The sequence below is a fragment of the Dipteris shenzhenensis genome, chromosome 26 (genome assembly GCF_047967505.1).
Source record: "Dipteris shenzhenensis isolate YYH24624 ecotype China chromosome 26, Dip_SZ_1.0, whole genome shotgun sequence".
NCBI lineage: Eukaryota > Viridiplantae > Streptophyta > Polypodiopsida > Gleicheniales > Dipteridaceae > Dipteris > Dipteris shenzhenensis.
Window position 1 is genome coordinate 16210582 of NC_141621.1, and position 20218 is coordinate 16230799.

Here is a 20218-nt window from a genome sequence, read left to right on the forward strand (position 1 = left end):
ACCAGCAGACCAAACAATCCATACAAGAGAGGGCTCAAAAGGCACTGTGATCCTATGTTTCTCCTATTTTGATTCTCTTTACATTTGCATAATACATTTACATATTGCTAAAAAATTATTTTTGCAGATACTTCAAAGGAGCGAAAATAAAATTCAATGCAAGGACATTGTAAATAAAACAATTTAGATAATACAAAGCTATTGACTCCAAGTATTACTTGCAATCCAAAAAAAAAAAGTTGACATTTGATGTATTAATACAAAATGATTACAAATATCATCTGTTTTTCTAATATTTCTCAGAATCTCTCTTGACTTTTTTGTAGTATAGACTCCTTCTGAGAATATTCCACATGCCTCTTAGGTTGCTGCTGTTATGGATCCTTCTACTGTACATCCTACTGCTGTACATCCTTCTCCTGCACATCCTCCGTCAATACTTCCTCCTCGTGCATCGACTCCTCCTGCTGCTTTGGTATCCCTACCTCCTCATGCATAGGCTCGGGCTTTTTTGGTAGCTCTCTCCTTGAAAAAGATCAATTGTAGGTTCTATTTCCACATCCTTTGAGAATCGTTCGAGCAGTTCATCAACACGGACACCTTTTAGAATATCTTCTAGACTGCTAATGACAAGGACATTTTGAGCCTCTTACTTACTTTCCTTTTGTTCAAAATGAATGAAAATCCTTTACGGATATTGTTCTCAATCTCCATAATAATGTCATTGCATAACTGCGAGAGAGTGCAGCATTGTCCAGTGAGATGGATGTTAGAAGGATGTCATTCTCAATAACATTTATTTCAATTATTCGACCTGAAGATATTTCATCTTGGTCCATTGCCACAAGTTTTGTGCCTATCATCCTGCCACATTTATAGTAAAAAGAGAAAATAAAGTTTTGCAAGAAAATCATGTACTTAATGTTGATGGCATTATATGCAACCTCACAATACACATTGTTGGCCACCATTCTATCCCAACCATTATCCAAAAATTTTGGAATTGGAATATCATCATACTCTTTTGCTCTGAAAGTCAACATTGTCTTACAAACTTTATCTGGATAATCCTGAAAAAGTTCTACAAAAACTGTAAGTGGCATGAAAACGTTGATTTTAACTATCCTGGTAGCAATATTTAGTTTCAAGGAATGCTGTACTTTCAAAAATAGTTTGGCTCTGTATGATTTTGTGATGCTACCATCAAGGACTGGCCAATCAACTATATTCCATGCCGGGAGATCTTGCTTTTTTAATAAACCATGTGAGTGAGCATTGTCCATCAATTGACAAAAGTGATCATAAAAAAATATATCCAATTCAACCAGCATTGTTGATTTTCTACCTTTGTATTGTAGCTCCCCAATAGCACCATGTAAAGCATCAAAGAATCCAAGTATGCACTCCATTGGTTGCCACTCTTTGTATGATGAGGATATATATCTGAACCAAAACAAAGAGACTGTTTATCATAGAAAGAAACAATTATTTAGTTTTAAGCATTTCATTACACAAATACACTTACAATTGGGTCTATGGTGTTGAAGATAAGCAAGATAATCTCGTAATACAAGTTCTCAGTGCATGTAGACATGTTGTATCCAAACCTCTCTGGTCAACACATCTTGTGCCTTCTTTTTTTACTCTAAAATCTTTCACTCTGCCCTTCCAAGAAGCCAAGAAAGTGTTAGTTGATTGTTGCTTTCTCTGCTTGTTGGGTTGCATTAGAACCCAATCTCCTTTTGCGACTACTATCCTTTTCCAACTACCGTCCACAGTCACAGTATTCGAAACTTCTACACTTGAGATTAGTGAGGTAGGTCTTCATGGCAAAGAGATACATTGTACATCCACATCTTCACAAAGAAGAGCAACAAACCGTTTCCTCGTGGCACAACCAAAGTTTTTAATTGCCATCTGAAATCCTCACTCTAATACCTGCGAAGTTAAAGAAACACACACCAAAACAGTAAGACATTAACAAAAAAGAACAAAACTAAGAACAAGCAAATAAAAGGTGAAAGGAGCTTATTGTCTTGAAAGTTTAAAAGAGCATCACAACAATAGTGATGCAACGAGGAATGCTTGTCGAAGAGAGAATGGAATGGCTCGTCATGTGGTGAAAGTAGAGGAATGCTTGTTGAAGAGAGAATGATGCTAGAGAATAGGAGAAAGTGGATGGTTTTTTTGGGTCACCACACGAGAAGGTTTCAAAATGGAGCTCTATTTTGATTTTGGGTCCACATCTCTTGATAGGATAGGCGAACCACAAAAGAATAAAAAACAAATCTTCTCATTAACTCCACATGCTTGTAACAACATAAAGTACTATTTTCTTTTTCATATTTTTGCCTTTTTTTGTGGAATTTCTACGTTATGTTGGCCTTCTCCTCATTCATTGAGAGACATTTTTCCCAAACCCTAAAAGGTCAAAAAATGAGCTCCCTTTTTTCCTAATGTGATAAGTGCAAAGATGAAAGATGAGGACTCTGCACTCAAACACATAAAAAAGATAAGAGGGTATATCAATGAGCTAGCCTCTGGCTAGCCATTGTGGGAGCATCCATGGATCAAAAGGATCAAGTGTCCGCACTACTTAACAATCTCCCACACACGTACGAGACCCTAGCGATTACCATAGGAAATACTACTGAAAATCTCACCTTCGATGATGTGAGTGCACGATTGCTTGAAGAAGAGTTGAGAAAGGGAAAGAGCGAGGAAGAAGGGGATTCAGCGTGTTTCACTAGAGGCAACTAACAGCCCAACAACAACAAGAAATTCAATGTTGTTGAGAGGACTAGTAGGAGACGTGACCTGAGTACAATCAATTGCTATAGCTGTGGCACTTTTGGCAATGATAGACGCAACTGCAACATGAAGTCTATTGAAGAAGATGGAAGTTAGAAGGTCATGAAGGATGAGGTGATGACGGCCGATGATGCATGTGGAGTTGAAGAAGAATGTGGGGCACAGTGATATGTAGATTCTAGAGCCATGCAACACATGTCACCCATGCGGTGTTGCATGACCGACTACAAGGCATTCACTGAGCCAAGGTTGGTACGCATGGGCGATTCAAATGTACAGCATGGTCTCGACATTGGAATCACAGTAATACATTTAGCTAGTGGGAGGACAATCCAATTACAACAGGTGATGTTTGTCCCTGGCATGCAATGAAATATGCTCTCCATTAGTTGTTTGGATGACCATGGCTACGCCACTACTTTCTTGCAGGGATCATGCACGATCAAAAACTCCCTTGGAGAAGTTATAGTTCATGCAAACCACTCTGGGAACCTTTATGAACTTGATACCAAAGAAGTTGCTCTCATCTCCATCGAGCATCGCCTATCTGGCAAACTCTGGCACCACTGTCTGGGTCATGCAAGCATGCAACACTTATTTGAGCTTCAACGTCATGAAATGGTTACTGGCATGGATAGAAGTTTCTTTGATAAAAAATGCATGTGTCGCATCTGTTACGCTAGTAAGTAATCTCTTCTTCCTTTCAAACCAACATGAAAGAAAACCACATCAGTCCTTCAGCTAGTGCACTCGTATGTTTGCAATATGGTCCAGACGAGCTTGGAAGGGTGTCGAAGGGTGTCAGTATATGATCAGGTTTATTGATGATTTTTCACACAAAGTATTGAAAAGTTGTAGCATCATAAATACGTGCAGACGCTACGGGAAACAAAGATAAATGATACACGTAACATCATGAGAACGGAATATAGATAATGCAATTGAGACAGACATCGAAGATCATTATATTCCACAGCAATAGCTTGCACAACAACTGTGTACAGTATGACATCGGAATGCTAGTAATAGCATGCGCACAAAACTATCTCACGGTTAGAGAAGTGGCCATTGAAGACCCAAATGCTTGGAGATCTGGACTACCAACCCTTGTGGCTAGCCTACCCTTGCATACCCCTCTTGGTCAATGCTGCTAACCCGCATGGTTATGCAATAACACATGGCACTCACGATGGACTGTGCGAACCACACATGCACATGCCTGGAACTGAAGTCAGATGCCTACGTAGTTTATAGTGTCTGTGCAACAATCATTTTAGGCATAGCATTGGTAGAGAACTAGATGCAGTAGGTTAATTCTCACCCTTCACTTAGTACACATGAATTGCAAAGCATATCATTCCAAAAACACTCTGAAAAACATCCACTATCAATAGTCAAAATGCTTGTCTGAACATTCTTTGTTCTTTCTCCTCCTTGTCCAAAAGCATCCCCGCATTTTGAACATCTTCGATTTTGCCTGTCCAAAAGCAACCCGCATTTCGAACATCTCCTATCTTTATTCTACGAAGCCCTCCAACAGCCATCACCGTAGTTCTACTCTTCATGCAAACTAGAAATATACTGAACAGGTGCATCAATGACACCCACCTTGCTTAGTCTCGCATCATCGCTTCAGGTAACTCTATATGCAACTACGTCGTCACTCCACTCGAACCAGCAGTAGCAGTCTCTAGCTGTCACTTCCACAACCACATTTTCAATCTGTGATCCTACTCCAGATCCATCAGCCACTGCAAAGGATGCGGCTTGGATCTATCCACCACCTACTATTCAGGCCACTGCTCCATGGGTAGCACCTCATTGATCCAAGTACCCGATGGTAACTGCTATTGTCATCATTCCTGTGCTGTCACTAGTCCCTGAATCACCATCGGTTCATAAGAAGGAGGATCTGGAAAACCAGGGAAAGGCATGTGCTTATTATAAAACTTCCCCAAAAACTTATCCGCTTCTTTCCACCAAGGAGGATGAGGGGGCAATGACAGACTGAAGTAGTGGGCGCACAATTCCAACCACAGACATAGTGAATGCCTCTATCGTTGTAGCGCATCCACTCTTTTGCTATTACAAACAACGTCTTCCACAATGCCATTTGCCAACTCGTCATAATTGGCTTGCCAATCCTTTGTAATCTGCACTAACTTCGTGACAACTCCTTTCCCCTTATCGACACCACCACCATCACCATCGGAAGATGTACTAGACCCCTTTGGTTCCGTCTGCACTTGTAGACCCTTTTGCAAATCGGGGGAAAATGGACTTTTTTTGTGGGGGTGGGGGGGCCGGGTTCCCTCCGTCTTAAGGTTGGTGTGAATGCATCTCCATCCATCCCTGGTTGATGTTGGTGTGGAACCAACTCTCAACATGTCTGTGGAATAATAGCCACACTCCACCTTACAACCTGTCTATCCCATTCTGCCTGTACATCTCCTTGAAGAGCCTCTAAGAGCGATCCCATCTACTCCCTAATAACACTAACATTCCCCGAAAAGGCCCTTAGGTACTAAGCCAGTGCATCAGTAGTATGTCAACGTAGCAACTCATGCTGTAGCTCTAGTCTCCTCAAGGCTCTTCCATGAGCCTTCTCTCCCTCTTGTAGATATTCTCTTATGTAGACTCTTGAGTCCATCTCTCGTTAGTTTATTCTCTCTCTATGAGTAGTCTTCGAGCTTCCGCTCCCTCTTGTATCTATGAAACCTCTTCTTCTCCCTTGTGTTTGTAGTATTTTGAGTGGAGTCTTACTCTCATGGCAATGAAAGTCACTTTTTATCATTTTCCTTGAGTCTCCATTTCTTTTCTCCATTCCTATGTTCTTTTCTCTCTCTATTCAAGTCTCTAAAGTAGTTATTGTTCGGCCGCTCAGTGTGCACACATGGTCCATCCATGCAATGGGAAAAGCTCATGGAACTTGCAAATCCTTGAAAAACACAGCAACACTCTTCGAAAACACGCACAAACTCTCAAAACTCACAAATGGAAGAGACTGAACAAGCGTGCTGTGGGTATAATCTCCCCCCATAGGAGTGGTGCTCTGCTTCCACCTCCTATGTATTTATGTATATTCCCCAAAAAGCTTTTGAGCAAAAATCATACAAAAGCCTTTGTGCTTTCCTCCATATATGCACCCTTTTACAAAAAGCCCATCCACCATCTAAAATAGCTCGCTTTTTCTAACTTTAGTTTATACACTTAACCAAGCCACTAATATTCCAAAATTCAAATATGTACATAAGTTTTTGTAATATAAAAAATTAGGCATAAGCCTTATTCATCCCCGCATCACCGGAGTTGCACCTACATGCCCAAAATATGGCGGATCATGCTTGCTAGATTCCATCGCCCGATCAATTACTCATCTTCCCCTGGATTCACACGATCAATAGTAATGAACTATTTCAAGCATTAGATAACATTGGAATTAATCACCACAATAAATCAACCTTTCAGTATTATAGCAACATGAAATTAATAAATTAGAGATGAATGGTGCACACATGCGACACATACCATGTCACGGTGCACCTGATGCTACACATGAGTAAAATCATACGGATGGTGCACACATGCTACAAATACTGTCATCGCATAAGTGGTGCACACAATGCTACACACTCATATAGACATAGCTGTATATCCAACCATGTAGGAGCACACATGCATCACTACAGAATAGCGAGCACACATGCATCAACTGCACGACAAAAATGCTGAATCTCACTAAACTAAATACTGAAGGATTAAATTAATGGGATAATTGCAATTCTCGTAACATCCCTCTTGCTTGAAATCAAAATTGCCCTCAATTGCGCGACAAAAAAGTAGTCAATAAATCAAGGTAGTGGCAAAAATATCGCTCGGGCATCCACTTAGCATCCTGAACGAGGTGGTTTTTAAATGTAAGAAGATAAATAGGATACAAGTTTCCACGTCTCGTTTGAGTGATTTGTCGATCAATGATCTTGTCTGGCTCTAAGAGCTGGGTCTCTCCTTGAAGCAACAGTGCATCATCTAAAATAGGTCAAAGTGGTGGGTCTTCATGGAAAGGTTTCACGAGGTGCATATGAAAAGAATTATGAATTTTCCAATGGAGTGGTAATTCAAGCCGATAGGCATTGTCATTAATGCACTCCAAAACTTCAAAGGGACCATAGGATTTAGGAGGAAACTTAACTACAGGGTGTGTCTCAATACTCTTAAGTCTACGCTTCTCAATACGTAACATGACTAGGTCACCTTTTGCAAATACAACTTTCTTTCTACCCTTGTTTGCACGTATAGTATACATAGCTTGAGCATGCTCAATATTCTTTTTGACAATAGCCAAAATGCTAGAGAAATCTTCAGTAAATCGATTAGCAGCCTCTACTTGGTGCTTAAGGCAGGTCAATGGAGTAGGAATGGTCTTTCCATAGACAATTTGGAATGGAGATTTGCCTGTAGCAGAGTGCTTAATGTTGTTGTAAGCAAATTGTAATATGTATATAAATTTGTCCCATTTGCCTGGCTAACTAGACACATAAGCACGTAACATGTCACAAATAGTATTTTGTGTGACCTGGGTTTGGCCATTAGACTCGAGATGAAAAGTAGTGGAAAAATCTAACTTCATACCAAGATTGTCAAAGAGTGCCATCCAAAAGTTACTACAAAATTTACTATCCCGGTCTGACACGATCACTTTTGGAAGGCCATGGTGTATAAAGATGTGCTTGATGAAAAAATGAGCAGCCTGAAGAACTGCGATCAAGGTCTTCTTACAAGGAATAAAGTAAGCCTACTTGCTAAACTATCAATGATAGTCCAAATCATATCAAAACCTGAGCTAGTTGTAGGAAATCCAATAATAAAGTCCATAGAAATCTACTCCCATGGGCCATTAGGAATTGGTAAAGGTATAAGTAAACCTTGGTATTTACCCTTGTAGCTCTTGACGTTTTGACAAATAAGACATTGTGCAACAAAAGTTGCAACATCAACTTTAAAATTAGGCCAGAAAAAATCTTGAATTATAGTCTGATACGTAGCAGCAACGCCCCTATGTCCCATGTAGGGTGGCTGATGTACCTCTTCTAGTACCAAGCGTCAAAATGGTGCAGTGACGTACAAGCACTTTTTGTAGAATAGATAGTCATTATGAATGGAATACGAGGCCATAGGGGTGCTATTAGCTTGCTTAATCTTATGCCAAATTTTTGAAAAGTCTCGATCAATAGGATAGTCCACCTTCATAGGCTCGAAAGGGTCTCCCTCGATGATTGAGATATTATCTATGCTAGGTCAACGGCTCAGTGCATCGGCAACTACATTGTCTTCACCCCAAGAGAAAGCACGAGTCTTACGTAGTAGTTCGGTCAATGGATGTGCCTTTTGTGCAAAATTTCTAACAAATCTGCGATAGAAACTACATAGACCTAGAAAAGATCGTAACTCATGGATATCTTTAGGCTATGGCCACTTTACTATCACTTCTACCTTCTTGGGATCTACTCGAATGCCTTCAACTGCCTCTCGACTCTTGCTATAAATCATGATATCATCAAAGAAAACTACCACAAAGTCTTGATAGAGAAGAAGAGGGAAAGGAAAGAGGGAAAGAAGAGAGAAGAAGAGGGAAGAAAGAGGGAAAGAGAGAAAAAGAGACATATACTCATGCATAAGCATAAGCATGAGCATGAGCAGATGTCTCCTTCTCTTATGCTTATGCATAAGAGGAGACATATGCATAAGCATAAGCATAAGCATAAGAGAAGGAGACATATGCTCATGCTTATGCTTATGCTTATGCATGAGCATAAGAGCATGAGCTTGAAAGAGGGGAAAGAGGGGGAAAAAGAGGGAGGAAAAGAGGAAGAAGAGGGAAAGGGAAAGAGATTGGAAGAGGGGAAAGAGAGAAGAAGAGGGAAAGAAGAGAGAAGAAGAGGGAAAGGAAAGAGGAAAAAAAGAGAGAAGAAGAGGGAAAGAAGAGGGAAAGAAGAGGGAAAAGAGAAAGAAGAGGAAAAGAGGAAGAAGTGGGAAAGGAAAAGAGATTGGAAGAGGGGAAAGAGAAAAGAAAAGGGAAAGGAAAGAGGAAGAAGAGGAAAAGAGGAAGAAGAGGGAAAGGAAAAGAGATTGGAAGAGGGGAAAGAGAGAAGAAGAGGAAAAGAGGAAGAAGAGGAAAAAGAAGAGGGAAAGAAGAGGGAAAGAAGAGGAAGAAGAGGGAAAAGAGGAGGAAGAGGAAAAGAGAAAGAAGAGGGAAAGGAAAAGAGATTGGAAGAGGGGAAAGGGACAAAAAGAGGGAAAGGAAAGAGGGAAAGAAGAGAGAAGAAGAGGGAAAGAAGAGGAAGAAGAGGAAAAGAGAAAGAAGAGGAAAAGAGGAGGGAAAGGAAAGAGAGAAAAAAGAGACATATGCTCATGCATAAGCATGAGCATATGTCTCCTTCTCTTATGCTTATGCTCATGCATATGTCTCCTCTTATGCTTATGCATAAGAGGAGACATATGCTCATGCTTATGCTCATGCATGACCATAAGAGAAAGAGACATGCATGAGCATAAGAGAAAGAGGAAGAAGAGGGAAAGGAAAAGAGATTGGAAGAGGGGAAAGATAGAAAAAGAGGGAAAGAAGAGGGAAAGAAGAGGAAGAAGAGGGAAAAGAGGAAGAAGAAGAGGGAAAGGAAAGAGAGATTGGAAGAGGGGAAAGAAGAGAAGAAGAGGAAAAGGAAAGAGGGAAGAAGAGGGAAAGAAGAGAGAAGAAGAGCGAAAGAAGAAGGAAAGAAGAGGAAGAATAGGGAAAGGAGAAAGAAGAGGAAAAGAGGAAGAGACATATGCTTATGCTTATGCTTATCCATGAGCATAATAGCATGAGCATGAAAGAGGGGAAAGAGGGGGGAAAAGAGGGAGGAAAAGAGGAAGAAGAGGGAAAGGAAAAGAGATTGGAAGAGGAGAAAGAGAGAAGAAGAGGGAAAGGAAAGAGAGAAAAAGAGACATATCTCATGCATAAGTATAAGCATAAGCATGAGCATATGTCTCTTTCTCTTATGCTCATGCATAAGCATATGCATGAGCATAAGAGAAGGAGACATATGCTCATGCTTATGCTTATGCATGAGCATAAGAGGAGGAGACATAAGCGAGGGGAAAGAGGGGGGAAAAGAGATTGAAAGATGAAAAAAAGAAGAGAAGAGAAGGAGGGAAAAAGAGATTGAAAGAGGGGGAAAAAGAAGAGGGGAAAAGAGATTGAAAGAGGGGAAAAAGAAGAGATGGAAGAGGAGAGAAGAGGGAAAGAGAGGGGAAGAGAGGGTTCGTACGCCCATCATTGCAGCTAGCGCTTAAGGCACTAGCTGCAGGCCAATGCAAATAACAAAAATAACAAATGGAAAAAAGAGGAAGCACTTACCTAGAATAGTACATCGTGCTCGGTGTTTTGCGGACTGGCCCTACAAAAGAGAGGAAATATACCATTTTTCAAATAACTAGTTAGAGGAAGGAGGAGATCACAGAAACAACTTCTCAAAGAGATTCGATTGAGGAGACAAGGAGAAAGAGAAGGAAGAGAAAGACAAAAAAGACTAGAAGAGGTGAGTCTTCTTTCTTTCTTGAAATCTCGTTTTTTGTCTTCAATCCTTTGAAATCAAGCATGAAAACTAGTACACAGCTTTAGCAATACTAGTAGAAACATGCTTCAACACTCAGAAAACGAAATCTCACAAAAAATAAACCTACATTGTTCAATAAATCTCACCTTCTTGAAAAACTTCCTTTCAAGAAACCAAAGAGAGAGAAGGGTGGAGAGGGAGCACAAGTGTTAGGAGAGGGGTGAGTAGTGGTGAGGAGTGGAGAATAGAGTGGGTCATCGAAAATCCTCTCTAGTACAAAGAAATAGAAGAACCCTATATGTGGGTCTCAAACCAAACTCAACTAACTAAGGTGGCATACTAACTGAGCCACAAACTAGAGTAGATAAGGATAGCTGTCATCCATCTATTATTCGTGGGTGGTGTACCAATTGCATCTGCAGCAGCTAACAAGTCGGTGACAAAAATGCACAACGGTCACCCTGGCATATCACAAGTGGAGCTTGATATCTCAATAAATATAGGCCTCGAGATAAGAGTGGGGTTACTTGCTCCTTCTCCTCTTCCTTCCAGCCTCCTTCTCCCCCTCCTCTCTCCTTCCTTCTAGGCCTCCCTCCTTCTCCTCTTTCTCCTTCTCCCCTCCTTCTCCTCCCTCTTTGTGGTAGTAGTAGGGTGGCGACTAGTAGGTCAAGTAGGGCAGCACAAGGGTAGGAAGGCATTGGTAGGGCAACAAAGCAACAATGAGCAAGGCAGTGAAGTGGCACATGGTGGCATGGAGCAACACGGGATGGTGCGAGGCATGGCCATATGAAGCAATGCAGGGTGGCAACAAGAAACAACCCCCCTCCCACCAACCTGCTATGTGTGCAGCAAGTTGGGAGGGGGGGAAGGGTTAGCCTAATAATCCCCCTGCTAACCTGATGCTTGCGCAATAGGTTGGGAGGGGGGTTTAATGTTAATTTATTATTTTTTAAAAAACCTCCCAACTTGCTGCGCATGTAGTCAGTTGGGAGGGGGGTAATTTACATTAAAAATTCCCCCTCCCTCTATTTTTTAAATAAAAAAATTAATAAGTTTAAAATTTTCCCTCCCTTGAATTTTTTTTAGAAAAAGAGAATTTGGTTAATTTAAGTTTAGTTAATTTAATTATTGTATTATTTTTATTTTCTTATTAAGATGAAATAAGTTCTAATGTAATAGAAATAATTGTTTAAAAATAAGTTCTAATGTAACCAGATATAAATTTGTAGGAAATCATGGCAATTAGCAAGGATGTATAGCATATCGTAAGAGATGTGGAATGAGGAATTAATAGTCTTAAAGAATGGATTGCTAATCAAACAGCAAGGAGAGATGCCAAAATTCAAGAAGGCTATCCATTAACATAGATGGACAAAGATGAATTTAATTCATAGAGGCAAGTAGAGAGAGAGGAAATTCTAAAGATAGGAGAGAGCGAAACACTTTTATGGAGTATGACAAAAGCACGACAAGATATGGTAGACTTCTTAAGTAACCTTCATTATCATAGGACTCAGTATGGATGATTTGATGTGGATGCTCAAGAAACAATAAGGGCTGCACAAAGAAATTATCAACAAACAATCTTTGACTGCTTGAATTTCTTCCTTCATTATAATGATATTGAGGATACAGAGGTGGAGTCAGTGGAAGAGTGGGTTGCTATGAGCAGATAAGAGAGACTAATGTTGAAAGCTGCTTGTGTGGTATTGGATTGTGTGGCATTATATCTCGACCTATAATAGTGTAGTTGATAATCTTATTTTGTAGCTTCTACAACAAGCCTGGTGGGGCTAAGTAGATCTATTAGAATTTCTAATATAGTTTGTTTTTGAGTCACAAATTCTCATCAAGTGTGGCTCTTATGTCTCTATAATGTTATATCCATTATTTATTAATTTGACTTTATACTTAAGGGTGTATTTCGAAGATCCAATCATTATTGTGACTACATTGTATGACCTTTTGGATCTAAGACCACCCATGTCAACCAACCAAAATCTATTTAGCACATCGACTGATACATTTTAGCTCAACTTTCCATGCAATAGCCCCAAAAAGAGGAGTGACAATTCACTTGCAATCTACATCAACTATACACTTCAGCTCTCTTTCCATGCAACATCCATAATATTTTACCATCAATGTCATGACATTATTGATTCAAGACCACCTATTCCACTGCAGACCTTTTACAAATCAGCCTATACATTTCAACTCCACTTTCCATGCAATAGCCCCACAAAGAGAGTGACAATTCATTTGCAGTCTACATCGACACATACATTTTAGCTGCACTTTCCATGCAGTAGCCCCAAAGAGAAAGTGAGAATTCATTTTCTATCTTTATCGACCCCTACATTTCAGATACACTTTCCATGCAACATCCCCAAAAAGAGAGTGACAATTCATTTGCAACCTTTAGGGATGTAAAACAATTCCACTCTCATTTAGTCATGTCACAATAGTAAAAGTACACCATAACCCTCAAGCACACGACCTAAGAAAAATGTCTAGCAAGATGTCACCTTTCTCCAAAAAGATGTAATGTCGGGCCATTTCCCCACATGTTTTGGCCATGTTTCCTATCCCATCAAATGCATCTATGAGTATGTCTCCCTCATGTAAGCATTGAGCATAAACATGCAAACAAAATGAAAGTGGTAGGCTAGATTGGAAAGATGGGGTTAGCATGTCACAAAATAGTTAAAATTGAGCTCGTTTCTTTATTCTTACTTGCATAAGGGAGCTTGTTTCTCATCACCACCATGAACAGCTTCATTGTCATATTTAGAAATGATGGCCTCTCCAAACTGCCACTCCCTTAACCAATTTCCTTTTAGTGCACATATCTCTCTTCCCATATGCTTTTCTACTCCTCTTTTATTATAGATCAGTGTGGATTTACAACCCTCATGAATAAAAGAACAAAGCACCAACCAAGCAGCCTCTTTTATTATAGAGTGTGGATTTACAACCCTCAAGAAAGATGATTAAGAATACATTTATCATAAATGATGACCTAATGTACCAAATCTTATTAAAAAAAACATGGACACACATCTTCAACTGACTCCTGCCTTTGGTATCCAACATTGTGGGAGACCATTGTTGTGTGGTAGGGGCAAAACCCATGGTCACTTGCAACTACTTGCACAGTAGGTAAAGTGATTTGCCAATGAGGTGATGATAAACCAACTGTCATCAGCCAAAAATTTCTAAGCAATCTTGCAAGCAGCCATACATAGCTACGCATGTAAGATATTCCACTTTGGCACTTCAGCATTGCTACACATTGTAACCCATAGATTGGTTAGAAAGTTTGCCCACATCATCATGACCACCTTCTAAATGGGATGTCCATGAATAGAAAGATCCCCTTTTCTCCTTCTTCTCATGAACCTTCGCATTTTTCTAAGATCCCTACATGAAGTCAAGTGCTTTGAATTAGAAGCGATACATGTGCATATTCTACCATAATGCAAATACCACTGCAAACTATTTGATCACATGTGGCCTTCTTGCTCTTCCATTGCCTTTTCTATCTCCTCCAAATCAACTTCAATATCTAAGTGGACTTTTTTTAGAATCTACATTTACATGGCATAAATGGTGATATTTAATGTTCACATAAAATTAGGAAACTGTTCAAATCATCACTCAATTATACACCTCTCCTGGTTGTTTCCTCCGTTAGGCAAGTCCATTAGTGGAACACTGCTTAAAGACCTTGGGAAATAAATTTTTCTCTTTGAAGGCCTATCCTCATTTGGCTTTTAGCTCCCCTCCATTTGCATTTTTCTAGTAGAGCCTTTCTGGGGAGCTTTGACACACTATTCTTTCGACTTCATGAAATTTGAGGGAATATACTTTAGCTGAGAAGAGTAAAAAGGCCAATGAAAAATCAAATTTTTATAAAGGGAAGGACATTACTGTAAATAGAGATGCCTCATACTAGTGTCTCTTGCCATAAGGATACTCTAGCCACACCATGGACACTACTTTAGCTCCCATGTTGTGATGTTATTATCACTCCATGCCTCTGGATACATGGAAGAAGGTCCGTGCCCTCTATAAACCAATCATGGAAATCCATTGGAAGATTTGGAAGATCCCCCACTTGCATAATCCAAAGAACCCAGGTGCACAAAAGCAAATCTTGTTAGGTACACTTGGATTAGTCCACACTCATACCGATACACAAGATGACGCACAAATAGTGTCAACTTAGGTTGCTTGTCAGGGTAAAGGAAACACTATTTTAAAAAAATGGACTTGTGTAAAGTTCAATAATAAAGAAAAGTCCAAAAATCCTAAATACACTCGTAATGCAGTTTTTAAAGCTAACTTTAAAACTTCAAAGTTTAGTGAAAATACCAACTACTTGATGAGATTACCAAAAGACTTACTATTAGGAATATTGTGGTAGTGATGAATAGTTTGCTAATGCAAAATTTTAAGCTTGATTAACTATATATTTCTATCATTTTTTAAGATTACTCAAATTATGTTAGAGGGTCAAAAAATTTCTATGAACATTCTACTTTCTATGATTTCGTAAGAACATTAATAGATTGACCAATTCTCTTGGAAAAATGGTGTACATATACATTGTCTTGGTGTATGGATGTTTGGATATGTTCTCTCTTTTAATCGCATGGTCATGTTGGTTTAAATATAATTGTTTTGTGTTCAAATACCATAAAAAGCAGTGGAATCCATCTAGTTCTGTCCAAGGTCTCATTGGCCCCTTGGTGCTAGGATTGCTTTCATGGCCATGCTCTTATATATCTACATACAATTTCAAAATATTTGGATAAATTCAAGGGGATTGGTGTTTGAAGTCCATCTTTTTTACATTGTTTTGAAGTTATAATTAAATATAGCACATGACAAGGATGGAATCAGATATTTTAGCATAGGGCAAATCTACAAGGACATTAGACCTGCCACATGGGTAGCATGTGGGTGCTATATGGGCAACATATGTGGGATTGCGTGACAAGCTAAAGATATCTGTTTAAGCAGCTCAGGGACACTTTGTAGGCTTCTATAGCCTTTCTGAGGCTTTAGTGAGATGCTGGCGATTGGCCACAATGGCCCCTAAAAGCTTGTCTGAAAGGACTCGCCACAATGGCAATAATAGACCCTACAAGCTTGCCACAATGGCCCCTAAAAGCTTGCCTCACTTGAAAAAGCTCTCCTAAAAAAGCTCGCCAAATAACCATTCCCCCTTCCCCTTTCCCATTACCTCTTCCATCTCCCATCTCGTCTAGCCATGTAATTCAATCAAAACATAGCTTTGTTAATAGGATCAAGCTCTAGTATTTAAAAAGCCAAAAGCATCTAGAGATTGAGTCTTGCAGGAGGAACTTCTAAGTACATTGCAAACCTTTTGACAAGTTACAAACGTCTAGCATGATAGCTTTGGCATACTAATGCCTAGTAGCATTAGAAAAAGCAAGATTCTTTAGCTTTTATGCTCTTTTCTCCTTTGTTTGTTCAAGTAGAGTGGTTAGTAAGTTATAGACAAATGAGTAAGAAATGCCTTCTCAAATCATAAAGTTTATGTTCGCACTTTTGGAGCAACAAAGCGGGTTGGCATTTTTCATACTTTTATCATATGACATTCTTGATTCCAACGACATACTTTTTTGGGTGAAATCGCTCTCTCACTCGCTCACTCACTCACACTCACACTCACTCACTCTCACACACACACGCGAGCACGCGTGCGCACACACACGCGTGCTCATGCTCCCTCCTTGTGTCTCTTTGAGGGAGAGGGGATTGGTACATGTAATCACATGAAGTTTGTGTTCCAGTCTTCGAAGTGGCGACGACAGCGGCTGGCCCGAGCACGTTGCACAAGTAGCTCTAGATCCGGAATGGTTTTCTTCACACTAGGCTCTTGGGAGACGGCCTCGATCCATGCATGCAGGTGTGGACAATTGTTAGGGCCAGGAATCTTGAAGGTGGATATTTTCTCGAACACCCTCAGCCACTGCAGAAGGCCGGCGAGAGAGATATCCATGAGGCCCATGTGATCGCCGTTGAACAGCGGCCCGCGTGCATGGGAAGCCATCCTCAACGCACTTTCTAAGTGGAACATGTTCTCTATAGTCTTCTCGATTGCTATGCGCTGCTTCTCTCCGTTGGTCACCAGGATGTCGTGGCCGCTCTCGACAAACTGTGCCAGGAATTTCCAAATCAGATCAACTATGTCCTAATTGCAATACTTACTACACCAAACAGCAGTATATGATCGCACACACAATGGGTCTGGCTGCTATTGATTTTATTGCAATACTTACTGCACCAAACATTCTGATATTTGCAATACTTACTGCACCAAACAGCACTATATCAGTATGATCGCACACAAAATGGGCCTCGCACCAAACTTACCTTAGTATCTAGGAAGTCGGACCAAAAGCGAGCTTGTGCGCGATCGCAGGGTGAGGCAGGCATGAGATCGCCTCTCGCACCACGATGGGAGGCTGGCCATTGCTCGTCGATGTACTCTACGATGATACGGGACTCGGACAAGGCCTTGCCGTTGTGGATGAAGACGGGTATCTTCTTGTGGATGGGGTTGGACAGGATCACCTCAGGGCTGAAGCTCCTCAGCACTTCCTCCACATACTCAAATTCCAACCCCTTTTCGTGCAGTGCCACTAACACGCGCATGCCGAATGGACTTGCCCACGTCGTTAGCACTCTCAGTCGCTCTTTGGTCGAGGCTTCCACCGCTAGACAGCCATTGCTATTACTCAGTAAAGCAGGTGCTGTACGAGAAGCAAGAGTATTAGACACACTGCAATAACAAACTCTTCGTATGTGTGACTTGTGCACAAGGTCATAATACAAGTACAGTCACGATAGCTCGCTCAGCTTCTAATTTTCTACACGTAACAGTGGCTCGCTTACGTTCTGTGTACTGCACCGATGTCCTTTCTGGCGCTGAGATATTGCAGCGGATCACGAGGCTGGTCTTACGAGATGATGATCGGAGGTTGGAAGGAGTGATCATGCACTGGCGCTTCAGCTGGTTCAACATGGAGACTTCTACACTAGCTTCAGCGAGTCTCATGCTTCTCGTGATGGATATGGGGCGAGGGAGCTCTCCCATCCTAGCAGACACAGCGTGCGCCATCCTTTGGATATGTTTGTGCTTGTGATACTTGTGCTCTCTGTCACAGGTGTATTACAATTGCGTATTCCTTCGCCGGTTCGGTTTCGGTATATGTAGTAGTGTGGGGATTGAAAAATTCGGCAACTCACGTTTCTCCACATTTCTATCCGTCAAAGTCCAAGGGCGTAAAGCACGCCGGAAAGAGAGAATTTGTGGGATCAAGAGAATCCTAAAGGATGTTGATAACCAGAAACCTCGTGCGAAAACGCATACAATGTGTTGTGGTGACACGGAAATGTCGGTTGCATATAAAAAATGTATTTGAATTTTTAAATATCGTATTTATGCGTATGATTTTGACCGTACTGCTCTTTAGTGATCACGATTCAAACCAACATGTGAATTGTGAGGCCCGTTGTCCGATTCCACACTTAGCGTATGCTTATCCTTCATATTTTTTCTTGTGTACTTTTGTGATCTTCCGGAACACTTAATACTTTTGGAAAAGTCTACACGAGGGATGCGTGCAAAGTATTGTCACCATCGGATATACTTTGCATGGTCGATCACTCATTATACAACATTTTTTCCTTAGTGATATGCACATCCGCAACAAAACATGCCCTTAGGTATGTTATCTGACCAAGTACTTATAGGATGGGTGTGCCTCTTTGAGAACATTTCAACACCACCTAGCTTAAGGTGTAGGAAAAGTATCGTGCCTATCGAATATGCTTTGCATGGTCGATCGAGCATCAAATACCATTTTTACCTTAGCGTCATGCACATCCATAAAAAAACACACTGCTAGGTGTGTTATCCGATCAAGTACTTATGCGATGGGAATGCCACTTTGCATGTAAGTCAATTCCACCTAGTTGAAGGTGTGTGCAAAGTATTGTGCCCATCGGATATGCTTTGCATTGTCGATCAAGCATAAAACACCGTTTTTGCCTTTGTGTCATGCACAACCATACAAAAACACGGTCGTAGGTGTGTTATTCAAATAAGTACTTATCGGATGGGGCCTCCACTTTGCATGCAAGTCCGTTTCAACTACTTGAGGTGCCTACAAAGTATTGTCACCATCCGATATGCTTTACATGGTCGATCACGCATTATACACCATTTTTTCCCTAGTGATATGGACATCCGCAAAAAAACATGCCATTAGGTGATTTATCTAACCAAGTACTTATTGGATGGGTGTGCCTCATTGAGAACATTTCAATACCACCTAGGTTGAGGTGCACGAAAAGTGTTGTGCCCATCGGATATCCATGCAGGGTCGATCGAGCATTAAATACTATTTTTGCTCTAGTGTCGCGCACATCCGTAAAAAAACACGCTGCTAGGTATGTTATCCGATCAAGCACTTATGGTATGGGCGTGCCACTTTTCATGTAAGTCAATTCCACCTAGTTGAAGGTGTGTGCAAAGTATTGTACCCATCGGATATGCTTTGCATTGTCGATCAAGCATAAAACACCATTTTTGCCTTAGTGTCATGCACAACCATGAAAAAACACGGTCCCAAGTGTGTTAACCAAACAAGTACTTATTGGATGGCGGCTCCAGTTTGCACGCAAGTACGTTTCAACTAGGTTGAGATGCGTGCAAAGTATTGTTACCATCGGATATGCTCTGCATGGTCGATTACGCATTGTACAACCTTTTTCCCGTAGTGATATGCACATCCGCAAAAAAACATGCCCTTAGGTATGTTATCTGACCAAGTACTTATTGGATGGGTGTGCCTCTTTGAGAACATTTCAATACCACCTAGGTTAAGGTGTACGAAAAGTATTGTGCCCATCAGATATGCTTTGCATGGTCGATCAAGCATTAAATACCATTTTTGCCTTAGTGTCATGCACATCTGTAAAAAAAACACGCTGCTAGGTGTGTTATCCAATCAAGTACTTATGCGATGGGAATGCCACTTTGCACGTAAGTCAATTCCACCTAGTTGAAGGTGTGTGCAAAGTATTGTGCCCATCCGATATGCTTTGCATTGTCGATCAAGCATAAAACACCGTTTTTACCTTTGTGTCATGCACAACCATACAAAAACACGGCCGTAGGTGTGTTATTCAAATAAGTGCTTATCGGATGGGGGCTCCACTTTGCATGCAAGTCTGTTTCAACTATGTTGAGGTGCGTGCAAAGTATTGTCACCATCGGATATGCTTTGCATGGTCGATCACGCATTATATACACCATTTTTCCCCTAGTAATATGGACATCTGCAAAAAAACACACCATTAGGTATGTTATCTAACCAAGTACTTATCGGATGGGTGTGCCTCATTGAGAACATTTCAATACCACCTAGGTTGAGGTGTGCGAAAAGTGTTGTGCCCATCGGATATCCTTTGCATGGTCGATCGAGCATTAAATACTATTTTTGCTCTAGTGTCATGCACATCCGTAAAAAAACACGCTGCTAGTTATGTTATCCGATCAAGAACTTATGGTATAAGTGTGCCACTTTCAATGTAAGTCAATTCCACCCAGTTGAAGGTGTGTGCAAAGTATTGTGCCCATCGGATATGCTTCGCATTGTCGATCAAGCATAAAATACCATTTTTGCCTGTCTCATGCACAACCATGAAAAAACACGGTCCTAAGTGTGTTAACCAAACAAGTACTTATCGGATGGCGGCTCCAGTTCGCA

At 40.7% G+C, this 20218-nt stretch overlaps 1 pseudogene; it reads right to left on the reverse strand.

Moving 5' to 3' along the window:
* Positions 1–16209: 16209 nt before the first annotated feature.
* LOC147884734 (glutathione S-transferase U19 pseudogene) lies at positions 16210–17153 on the reverse strand (annotated as a pseudogene).
* Positions 17154–20218: the final 3065 nt, after the last annotated feature.